Consider the following 11,864-nt stretch of genomic DNA (forward strand, 5'->3'; position numbering starts at 1 on the left):
AGAGATGTATTAAGATAACCTTTATTTTTTAATTAAAAATAAAATATATAAATCAAACAGTTGTTGCTGTTGTTTCTATTCCAGAGATTCTCATTTCAGAGTATCAGGCAGGGGCTTTTCTGGAATAGGTTTTTCTATTCCAACAAAATCTGGAGGAAATGGAAATCATCAGATTTTCCTTAATATCACTGCACAACAATCTCTGTGTAAACTCTTTGTAGCACTTGCTAAGGGAGGTGAGGGTGCTGTAAATGCCACCTTGTCACTGGATGTGTCAGAACAAGGACACTTTTTGCTGTCACCTCTTCCAGTTTTGGACATGTATTTAGTGGCTCTTTGTGTCCCTATGAAGATGATTTCTGAATATCCCTTTTTTGGGGTGGCGAGGGTGCACACACAGATCTCAGATGGTTTATCCAAGGAGTGTTGAGTGGGGAGAAGGGGATTCTCTTTGCCCCATTTTCTAGAGCTGGAAGGGTCTGATTCCAGCTCTGCATGAGCTCTGTGTTTTATCGGGTAACGTAAAATAGGTATTTGGTAAAGGATTTGTGCAGTTTATTTTCATGGTTGAGTGTCCCAGCTTGGCAAGACTTTCCCACGCATCAAACCCTGTTGTTTGTTCTCCATCCAGTCTGTGGCTGAAGATGGGCTTTAACACTTGAAAATGGCTTTCAGAAAGGTAAAAATAAATGTCATCTATGCAACAGTGATGCCTGTGGGACATCAGGTCCTAGAACAGTGATAATGTCATAAAATGTGGGAAATTCCTTGAAGAAATCAATCTGTATAATCCTGCCTGGGTACTGATTTTTGAAATGGCTTAATAGAGAAATACTTTCCAGGTAATCCTCTCTGTATTTGCAGTGTGTGAGGCAGAGATTACAGTAGAAACAGGAAAAAAACAAGAAAAAATATCACTTTCTTTCCCTGAGATAGGAAACGGTGTGTGGTGTTTCTTTGCTGTCCAATGAAACTGATAAATATGAGTGCAGGATTTACAAAAACTTTAATGATAGGTTTCTAAGTCTCAAAGAAAGCAAAGTTGGCCATTTTCCAACAAAGGGTAAAGTAACTCTTACAAAATGGCATTTCCTACTTCTCAGATGAAAATAATTGTTTCTGACTCAGCCCCACTTTACAGTGGGAACAGTTCCAGTGATTTCTAATTTTTTTTTCCTCCCTTGTTTATCCCATTCTAATCATTTATGAGTCAGACTGGGTAAAATGCAATTCTCTTGCTGTCTGGGCTAGTTTTTTATGAGTCCACAAGACACTGAAGATGTTTTTGTTCCTCTTTTGGCTGAGGAGCAATTTTAACATCTCATTTTTCGACGTGGTTATTTCAGTGCAGACTCAAAGTGCTCTCTGCTTTGCTCACACTGAATGGCTTTCACTGATAATCCCTTGAGGGATCATGGGAAGCACATTCAGAATGTGTTTGGATGGAGGGAAAACAGCATGGGAGAAATGGGGAAATCCTTTTGCATCTGCAACTGGAGTAAAATTACATATTTTAGTAGAACTAAACACAGGGATCCAGCTGCTGCTGGGAGGAAAGTGCTCATTTTCCTCTTGCTTTGAGGTTTTTTCTGCTTAGGGATTATCTTTGGTCTGGTCACTGAAATGCCAAGAATTGAGTGACTCCTCCACTGGCTTTGGGCTGGGCTGAGCTGGGTTTGAGGGCTGGGCTGGGATTCAGCCCTGAACAGGAGCTGTGGGGTTAAAATTGTGTTTGCCTTGTGCTCTAAGACCAGGAAAAACAGCACAAGCCTGAGTTTAGGCACCTGAGGAGAAATAAGGGACTGTTCCCTGAGGGAATGTGCACAGTCTCATCCAGCCCTGGGGATGGATTCACCTTTAAAAGCCTCTGCCTGTGGTGCCTCTGGGATCTGCTGCCCCAGGGCTGCTGGTGGCTCATCCAGAAATCTGACCAGAGACAGGAGCCCTGGGATTGAGCCCCGATGATGTTCAGGGGTATTTGCCTTCCAGGCCTGACAGAAAGGAACAAGCCTCGATGTCAAAATCCCAACTCCCCAGAGGGATGGGAAGTGCTCGTATCCGGAGTTCTGGCTGGGACCCACCTCCCATTGTACCCACTCCTGAGATAATTTTGCAAAGCACTGAGCTCATCCTGCAGGATGGTTCCCCCAGGTCCCAGCAAGGATGAACAAGGAAAGAAAAAAAAAAGTCTTTATTCATGTAACTTCAGGCCAGTGCAAAGAAATTTGGTGTTTGAGAGGGTTTTCAGTTTTCTCCCTCAGCAGCCAAACGGAAAAGGACAGTGCACAAGAATGGACTGAAAAAAGAGGAGAGAAGAAGAAGTTGGAAGAAAAAGAAAGGGGGAAGATCTTAATTGCATCAACCTACACGAAAAATAAAAACTAGGAAGAAAAATAATCATGGTAAAAAAAAAAAATCTTATTTTTTGGACAGATGAAGCACTAGTTGTGTAAAGAGACATTTTTCTGTGGTTTAGCTGTATGTGCAAAGATGATGAATGACAGGTTTTCCATGTTTCCTCTTATGCTCTATAAACTAAAGATAACGAGCCATTCTTGGAGTAGGTTTAAGCTCTGATACAAGATTTGGGCCCAAACCTTGACAAAGGCAGAGGTTTGGTGAAGTCCTGTAGAATCTGAGATGTTGGGCCTGGGTGGTTGTTCCAGCAGTGTCACCTCGTAGTTACAGTCCTACTCTTACTTACACTGACTCTTACAAAAGTAATGGGAAAAAAGAGGAGTAAACTGTCGTGAAAACAGCAGGGCTCCATCCTTGAGGCTGCTGGGCACAAACCCTGCAGGTTTTTGTGCCTTTCAAGAACTTTTTAGCAAGCCAACATTGAGAAAGGGGGGTTAATGGTAAAGCTGGGTCAGACAGCTCCCTGTGGTGCTTCCCTGGTGCTTCTGGAAAATTCATGTTACCCTATAGGTCTGCTCAATGAGGAGCAAACAAGCTGAAAGTGGTGAATTAGAAGTGATAAATGCAAAGTAGGTCACAGGCTGGGAGTTCTTGCTGACGGTGATTCTGCTGAGAGATGGCAGTGCCAGATCAGTGAGGAGACACTTCTCCATCATCCATCCCCACCCTGGGCATGTCAGTGTGTGTACAAGCCTTGGGGCTTTGGGCCCAAGGTCCTCCCAGGAGGATGGGCATTTCCATCTTCTCATGGACCTTTGGATTGCCCATAAATCCATCTGTCTTCCCAGCCCTCCCACCTTGGACCCTTCCTGATCAATGTTGCTCCACAGGAGGTGATCTGGGCTTTGGCAGCTGGGGGATTGCACCCCCTGGGGTTCCCAGAGCTGTGACCCACCAGTGATGCTGGTTTAGAGCAGCAAACACCCCACTGTGCTCTCAAACCACAAACTGCCACACCAGGACTGTTCTCCACATCCAGAACAATTGTTCTCTTTTTCCTGTGCTGTGCCCATCCCTGGACTGGCGTGGGAAGATGGGAGGAATGTGCCTGATCAGAGGATTGATCCTTGCCAAACAAGGGGTGCAGAGCATCAGTTCTCTGCAAACCTCAGAGAGAACAAAGCTGCAGAGTCTGGCCCACCTAAGGAGGGAGAGCAGCTCTTCGTGCTGAGGGAAAGCTGTTTCATGGTGAAAATTAATAGCAGCTAATCCATAACGTCACCTGTTCCTCCACACAGAGATATTTCTATTATTTGGGTGGGGAGCATGACTCAGAGAAACTATTTCCTCTCCTGTCCATGCTTTTCATTACTGGAAAGACAATGGTGTTTCTCCCCCCCCCGTGTTTAATTTTGTGTTATGTAGGATAATGATGCTGATAATAATCCGTGATAATGGGATTAGAAGCTCAGACTGGGAGTTACCTGCCTTATTCTCCATGTGCCTCAGTGCGTATTTACCCCTGAGGTAATAATTAGGTCTGTTCCTGCAGTGAAAAGTCACCACCTTGCACAGTGAAATGAAGATGTCAGAGAGCAGAGGATGGCTTGGTGTTTACTCCAAGCTCTTGCCAGGAGAGAGGAAACAGCTCATTTCTGCAGCACCAGCCAGTCCTTTACCTGCTAAACCTGAGATTCACTGTCCCCCTTCCCCAGGTCCTGCCCCTCTCCCTGTGCCCTGTTACCACCCTGGGATGAGCAAAACCCCCTGAACTTTATCCTCCCCTTGACAGGAACTGATTGAAGCTCCCTGCACTCTTTCCCAGGGAATGCTCAGCTCCCTGGCTCCCAGCCCCGGGCTGGATCAGGCCAAGCATTCTGACCTTTTGGGCAGGGCACGGAGCCCAACTGCTCCACAGCAATTTGGGAGCCCAAGGCAGCAGAGTGAGATTTTCTTTATTCTCTCAGCACCCTGGGCACCCTGTGTGGGACATGGGCCTGGAACAGGGGCCAAGTAAGGCTGTAAAGTCTGAATTTGAGACATTTTGGGAGAAATGAAGACGATGCTCCCTCTGAAGGTACGGAGCTCCTCGGAGGGTTCACACACTCCTCCCTGCAGCCCTGGTCCTCCAAAACCAGGAGTTCCTGCACATCCAGCCCTGGCCTGCAAAGGCACAATGCTTCTCCTTCTTTGAGAAACCCAAAGCTTTCTGCATTTTAGCTCTTTTCCAAGATCTGCTCTTAGCAAAGAAACCGAGTTCTAGTTGTGCACAATAAACCTGGAGGAGATGAGCAGGGGAGTGTTGCCCAACCATTGATGCTCTGAAAGTGCTTCCCACAGCAGGTGTCCCCTTCAGAGGATCCGATTTTGATCAGTTTCATTTCCTGCTTGTTCCTCCAAACAGCTTACACCGATTAAACTCAGTGCAGTTACAATACCAACAGTATTGTAACTGACAATGGGAAATGGCTGTTTGTGAAACAGAACACAAATATTCCCCCTTGGCCTGTGCAGGTTCTGTTGGTGACGCCTTCCCAAGCTGGTATCATCCCAGGAGATAAAACCCAGGATAAGCAGGGTTGTTTGGGTTACAAGACCAAGTTGTTGCAATTCCATGTTTGTTGATACTTTTTCTTTCATAAATATTTCTGTCTCTGTTTAAAAACAAATGGAGGGAGTTTTATGTTTCCACTCCTCTTGGAAAGCTGTTGCAGAGACCAGTTCCCATGGCAGCTCTTCATTAAATTTTCTGTCTAGGGCTCTGTGTGTCCCATTTCATGGCCTTTTATTTTCCCCTGGCAGTGTCCACTGCTACAAGCAGTTCTCCCTCTCTGCTGCTTTTCTCCAGGGGTATTTAAAGCTGGGGATCAGATCTCCATGAAATCTTCATCCTGTCAGGCTCCTGGGGGCTTGTCCCATGAGATAATCTCCTTCCCAGGATCACTCCCATATCCTTTTGCTGTTTCTGTTCCAGGCTGGATTTATCTTTCCTGAGCACAGGTGATGAAAACCACAGACTCTGCTGTAGTGGAGATCTCACAGCAGCACCTCCTCCACCCCAGATATCCCTGGCTCATTTTGGAGTTAAAATATTGGGTTTTTTTAAGGTGGGCCACCTGATTTTGGTAGCCAGAGACCTCATTTAGTCATTCAGTGATTACCACATGGTTTGCTTCTGCCATATCTTATTTCTCAATCTCCTGTTTTCGTGCAGGTTGTACAATTCCTTTGGTAATGGCAATCTGACTCAGCTTTTTGTCATCAGCAAACTTTCATGGCTCAACTCTGCTTTTACTGCCCAGGTTTTAATTAAAGACTTCTATAAAATTAATCTCAGTTGGAATCCTGAACAACTATATTAATAATCTTCCTTGAGCCCACTTGCCTCTCTCTGAACATGTTTTCCTTTTATCTCCAACCGTATCTTGTATCTTGTACAAGCTCTGCTTTTGTTAGTGAAGATACTTCTTCCCTTTGCAGAAGTGGAGAATCCATACAAATTGCTGGTGGATGACATTTCCTTTGTCTAGAAAATCCATTATCTTATTGAGGAGAGATTAGCCACAGCAAAATCTTTTCACGTTATCCCATTTTCCTGTATCTCTTCTGCTTTATTTTCCTAAGGTGTTAAAATCTGTCTGATCAAATTCTCTTCCCAACTCTTAAATACAGGTGACAATTTTTCATGCTAAGTTGGTTTATTAAAACCTTTGCTCTGGGGTTTCTATGATAAATCATCTTGCTTGTGACACGAGATTTGTTTCTTACAGGATTGTCACAGCTCCAAATTTTCTGCCTGAATTTCCCTCCCTGAGTCTTGTTTTCAACAATTTGAGGGTTTGCACTCATTTTTCCTATATGGAGTCAGGGTTACCATTTCACAAATGCAAATCTCCCTTTCCATGAGCATTGAGATGTCCTTTGTCTAACCCAGGAGGTGCCAGTGGCTGGGGACAGCTGGGGAGAGATGGATCTGCACCGTTCTGTCGTCCCTGCATTTCTTGGTTTCAAGTGTTTGAGTCTTTGCAGCAGCTTCTCACACTGCTTCATGTAAACAATATTATATTCTTAGAATTTATCTGTATGTTTTGCGTAGTTGTTCTCTGAGAGAGAACTTGACTGATGGTCATAATGACCAATGGAGTCAGGAGCTTGTGACCTCCTTGGGCCAATCTGGGCCCTCTGTACAAAATGTATATAAGCCTGTTGGAGTCAGATAATAAAGAGCCTTCCATGTTTGACCCTGCTGTACCTGCTGTCCTCTGTGAGGGTCCACACCCACGTCGCAACGTGTTGCCCCTCTAAGAGCAGAAGTAACACCGTTCACAGCGAGTTTGTCTTGCCAAACACAGAGTCCCCAAACATCAGCCCAGCCCCGTTTCCTCTGAGCATCCAAAGGTCAGGCAAACAGGGCAGGGAAATGGGAGCAACGCTGCTCAATACCATTCCAAACAGTTTTAATGACAATGGCCTTTCATACCTGCCAGTGGGGTTTTAATTTTTTTTTTTTCTTTTTAGCTCTCTGCCATTGTTAATCTTTTTTTTCCCCCTCTCATTCTCCCTGTTTATTTTTGTTGCAGATTTATGAGGTTCACAGTTAAGTGCCATTTAGCTTTGCAGAACTGTCATCGCCAGCACTTTATGAATGGGATCATTCACTCACAAACTATTTAAACACTAAAAGGGGGGAAAATTTACTGATCCAAGTCAACGAAGAAGCCAAGATCAACTGAAACTCAGCTGTGCTTCTCCTTGAATACAGGAATATGACGAAGGTGCTCAGAGTTTTCTTTAATGTATTCTCATCCTTAATTTATCCTCACACGTCAAACGGAATGTCACTCTGTTTTGCAATGTTACTTTTCCTAAAATAAAGCCTTTTTTCTTTTCCCTGACAGCTCGCAAGAGCCCAGAGATCTAAAAATAAGGCTAAACAGGCAGTCACACACCTGCTAATTCAGGCTATGGGTAAGCTGTGACCAGTCATGCAAGCACTGACAATCAATTCCAGGCAAGGAAGTTTTTTCAATAAAAAGAGAGGAGAGTTCTGCAGATCAAATGTAATCCTGGGTGTGGGAGCCTGGAAGCAGCTCTCCCTTCATAATCTTGGAAAAAAAAGTCTTACTATATATTTAATATTTCTGCCCCTGAGCTGCCACAAATGCAGAGTGGTGTGTTCTTTATTTGGCCAGTGGATTCACAGGAATTGCTCCCTGTGAGGGTGGGCAGGTCCTGGCACAGGGTGCCCAGAGATGCTGTGGCTGCCCCATCCCTGGAAGTGTCCAAGGCCAGCCTGGATGGGGCTGGAAGCCACCTGGTCTAGGGGGTGAAATGAGCTGTAATTCCCTTCCAAGACAAACCATTCTGGGGTTCTGTGATTCTGTATCAGAGCTGGACTTTTCCCTTGATTGCACGTTCTACCCACAGAACCTGGTATTAATTGTGTGGGTCAGAATGGCTGTTACAAGTGGTTACCTCTGCCCTCCTCCAGTCTCCTAGCCCAGGAAAGTCCTGCAGGAAACTGTACTTGCTGTATTTTCCTCATTCCTCTTGCAAGGGAATTGTCTTTTTTTTTTTTTCAGCCTGGTAATGTATATAACCTTCAAACAACGGTGCAAGGTTGTCTGTTTGCTTATGTGATTTCATGTGTTTGATCATGCCCTTCACATCCTTATCTCTTGGAGTTGTCTTTAATTCCTTGGGAGTGTGTAAATATACATTTATATGAGTGTGTGTGTGTGTGATCAGAGGTTTGCAGAAGGGCTGGACGAGCTCCAGTGAGGACTGTGGGTGCTGGGTGAGGACCAAGGTGGCCTCTGGTTTCTCAGCTCTCGTGTCTCTGATGCTCCAACCCTCTGAATTCCACTGTTCTGTTCCCAAGTGAAATTCTCCTCCCCACCTGATCCCAGGATATTGCCAGGCTTACAGATCATTATCCCTGAGGGGATCAAGTCACACTGTAGAGTTGACGAAAGGGACAATTTTATATATTTTCCTCCAGCAGTTCCACTTTGCTGTGGAAGCTTTTTGAGTAATCCACTCAGATTTGGAGTTAATCCTCCTGCACTTGGAATATTTGCATGTAGGTATTTGAGAGATTTAAATGGACACCACTAACCCCTATGGGGTTTTGTTTCTTAACATACCTCAGAAACTCTATCTGTGGAGGAAGATGAGACACAAAGGCTTCTTTTTTTGTGGCAATCTGCTTTGATTTTACTCTCTTTACAGGGTGAGATCAAGAAAACAAGAACTACATGGCTGTGATTTTAATGCTTTGAAAATTTTGGCTAATGCAGGACTTCTAAGTTAGGGGAAGTGCCCATTTTATGGATATGGGAACTAAAGACACAAAGAGATGAAAAGCAGTTCTCAAAATAACAAAGACAAAAGTGGCAGAAGAGCAAACCCCAGGGGTCCTCTCTGAGAGCAGTGAGAGTATGGACACGAGTTCAGCTGCCCATAACAAATGTATTTTAATTCCTTTGAGAGGCTTTGACTGGAGTTTCTCTTAATTCTCCCAAATTTATATGCTTTTGGTGCATTGGGAAATATTATAAGAGCCTTTATTTTTACCACCTGCAATTCAGCAGATGCAGGATGGGAACAAGGTGGAGAATTCAGGTCTGGAGCTGGATCACATGGGAAAGCCCCATGAATCATGAGCCCATTAATTGAATTGTTACAAACATTTTGGAATGGAAAAAGAAGCCTTAACTGAAGCCTGGCCTTGGCAGAAGAAGCTGTTCCCATCTATTATCTTTTGAGGCAGACAAAGGGTGAAAGAAAAAGGGAAGAGAAGATAGAAACCACATATAAACATTAATTAATGTTTTCCAGGCTTCTTCTGCTTGGTCACGTTAAACCTTTAATCCCTGGGATTTATATAGCACTGTAGCTTTTTATCCATCTCCAGATAATGAGTGTGTACAGGGAGTGCTGGGGAAATCCTTTGCATCCAACTCCCCCAGTGTGAACAGCCTCCATCCCTCTGGAATGCCACTGCCCCAGAGTCCCTCCACTTAAACTCACCTTCCCTGTGCTTTAATCCCCTTTCTTTCCCATTTGCAGCAGGTTAAGAGTGTCCACAGTCCATCACATCACCTCCATGGAAAGTACTAATTTTGGGGAATGGATGATAATCCCTTCATCCACACATAGAGAATCAGGGAACCATTGAGGTTGGAAACTCAATGAGACCAATGATCCTGACCCTCTTCTGGAATCAGTGGTGCTCCAGAGTACCCAGCTGTGTGTGTAGGCAGCCCAGGAGTCCCAGGTGTGTCCCGGCCAGGTGGATAAGGCACTCAGTGCTGCTGGCAGGGAGAGCTGGGATGGATTTCTTCTCCAGCAATTACTGCTGCTCCCTGGCAAAGGGAAATGCTCCCTCGCCTGAACCCTTGAGGTTAAGCCACATCATTCCTGAGTGTCATCCAGTGTTTAAAGGTGCTGTCAAGAAGATGACACAAGAATTTATTAAGAAACTAATGTTTCCCTTCATCCCCTGCTGTCCCTCGGGGCTCATAGGGCTCAGGAAGTGGTAACGAGAGGGGAGAAATTAAATCACATTCCAGCTGCCCCAGAGCCAGCACTGGGGCCTGGCTCCTGCCTCTGCCTGGGCTGTGTCTTCCACGGGGCACAGGGGGAAGGAAAAAGCTCTGGGCACTTTTCTGACTGTATCAATGTTTTTAGCCCCAATTATTGCAATTTATGGGACCCCAACAATCTCCAGTGTTTATTCCTTCACTCTGTTTTGCTGATGAGTGGCTGAGACTTGGCCCCCAGTGCTTCCCAACCTGACTCCCTGTTGCAAGTGACAGATAATATCAAGATAATAACAGTTTTAAGAGACAGCAAACAGCACATTTCCCTGGATGATTCTATGCAAGAAGTGTTCATCCACCAACAAGTAGGAGAGAGCCCAGGGAGGACCCTCAGCCCGAAAGGGTCTCCTCTTTCAGAAGTTTTGCTCTTTTTTTTCATGTTCAGAGCAAACCATTCATTTTCTCCAGCAAATAATGATAGTTTGGGGTTAAGATTTATGGCACGGTGTCAGAGTCTGTCCGAGGATGTGTTATGCCTCACAACTGTCTCCGATGGTTGAAGACCAAGACCCCCGGAGAGACTGGGGAGAGCCCCTGGCCTGGCTGAGGTGGGGCGCCTGCCGAGGACTGATACGCATCTCCACGAGAATGGAATGCAAGAACAATAGCAGCTCGTTACAGTGGACTGAGCTGACTATACTGACCGTGCTAGAAGGGTACAGCTTGCCGCTTGTTCCTGAGCACCCAACTTTGACGCAGGTGCCTGCACTGGCCCAGTGCCCTCTTTGGCTCCATTCCACTCGCCTTGGTCCTTTTCCTGACCAGCCTATAAAGACTCTGCAGATCCCGTGCACCCTTTGTGTACACCCCACTGGAGAAGATCGCGTCTATGGGCATCTCTACGTCTTGAGGACCTCCGACTCTCCACGTGGTAGCTATAATCCCCCTTCCCCTCTTTCTCTATCTTTCTCACTATTCTCTATTTTCTCTCCCTACTATCGCATTGTGGGCACTAAATAAAAGTGCATTTTTTGTTTAAGCAAACTGGTTTGTCCCCTGTTGTGTCTTTTGCGCTTTGAGATCTCCAAAACGAACCATCAGGTTCCCCGCATACGTTTGCGGACCCTGACATTTAAATTGGCGTCACGGACAGGATCTTGATAGACTGTGGAGTTGCGGGTTTTATATAGTTTGTAGAAGGGGAAGGACCCTCGTCTCAGCCGCACCTAGCACGCCACTTCGGTGAGCGCTGTTAGAAAGCAAGGGGGGCGAGGGAAAATTCCCGCAAACTGTATACACCCAGGCGAATAAGCACTCCCTGTCATCAGGATATTTCAGAAACGATCTCACTGTGCAAAAGATGGGACTCTGTGTTTTAAGCTGCTTGGTGTAGTTGAGGAGACAACAGGCGTTTTTTGTGAAGAAGTGCCTCCCAAGCAGCTGGGTCTCCTCTCCCATTCCAGGGAAGCGAAGGGAAACACAGTATTAGCTGTGCCATTGTTTGTAACTTTAAGAATACCTCCCTGAGAGTGGTTTTTGTCCCTTCACAAAAAATGAGTGAAAATTCTAGTACAAAAGATAAGGATATTCTTTTTGCTTTGCTAACAAAGCATGGTGCTAGACCTTCTCCAGCCGGAGAAGAGTGGGCACAAGATAATTGGTTTAAGTGTGAAAACATTGTAGATAGAATATATTCTTTGCAACATGATGCTAAGTATAAACTGGGCAGAAATAAAACCATTCTTTGCTCAGTTTTGGGGGCCTGCCTTTCGGCAGCCATAGAAACCCATTTTAAACGGGTAAGTGAAGAGAGAGCAGAAATAGAATCCCTGCAAAAACAATTGGAACATGAAAGAAATCGAGAGGGAGAAGTAATAGAATCCCTGCAAGATTTGGTAGAAGCTTTGCAAAAACAATTAGAACAGGAAAGAAGTCGGATTTATTTGCTTGAGATTTCCCTTG

Source organism: Zosterops lateralis (genome assembly GCF_965231275.1).
Source record: "Zosterops lateralis genome assembly, chromosome: 25".
NCBI lineage: Eukaryota > Metazoa > Chordata > Aves > Passeriformes > Zosteropidae > Zosterops > Zosterops lateralis.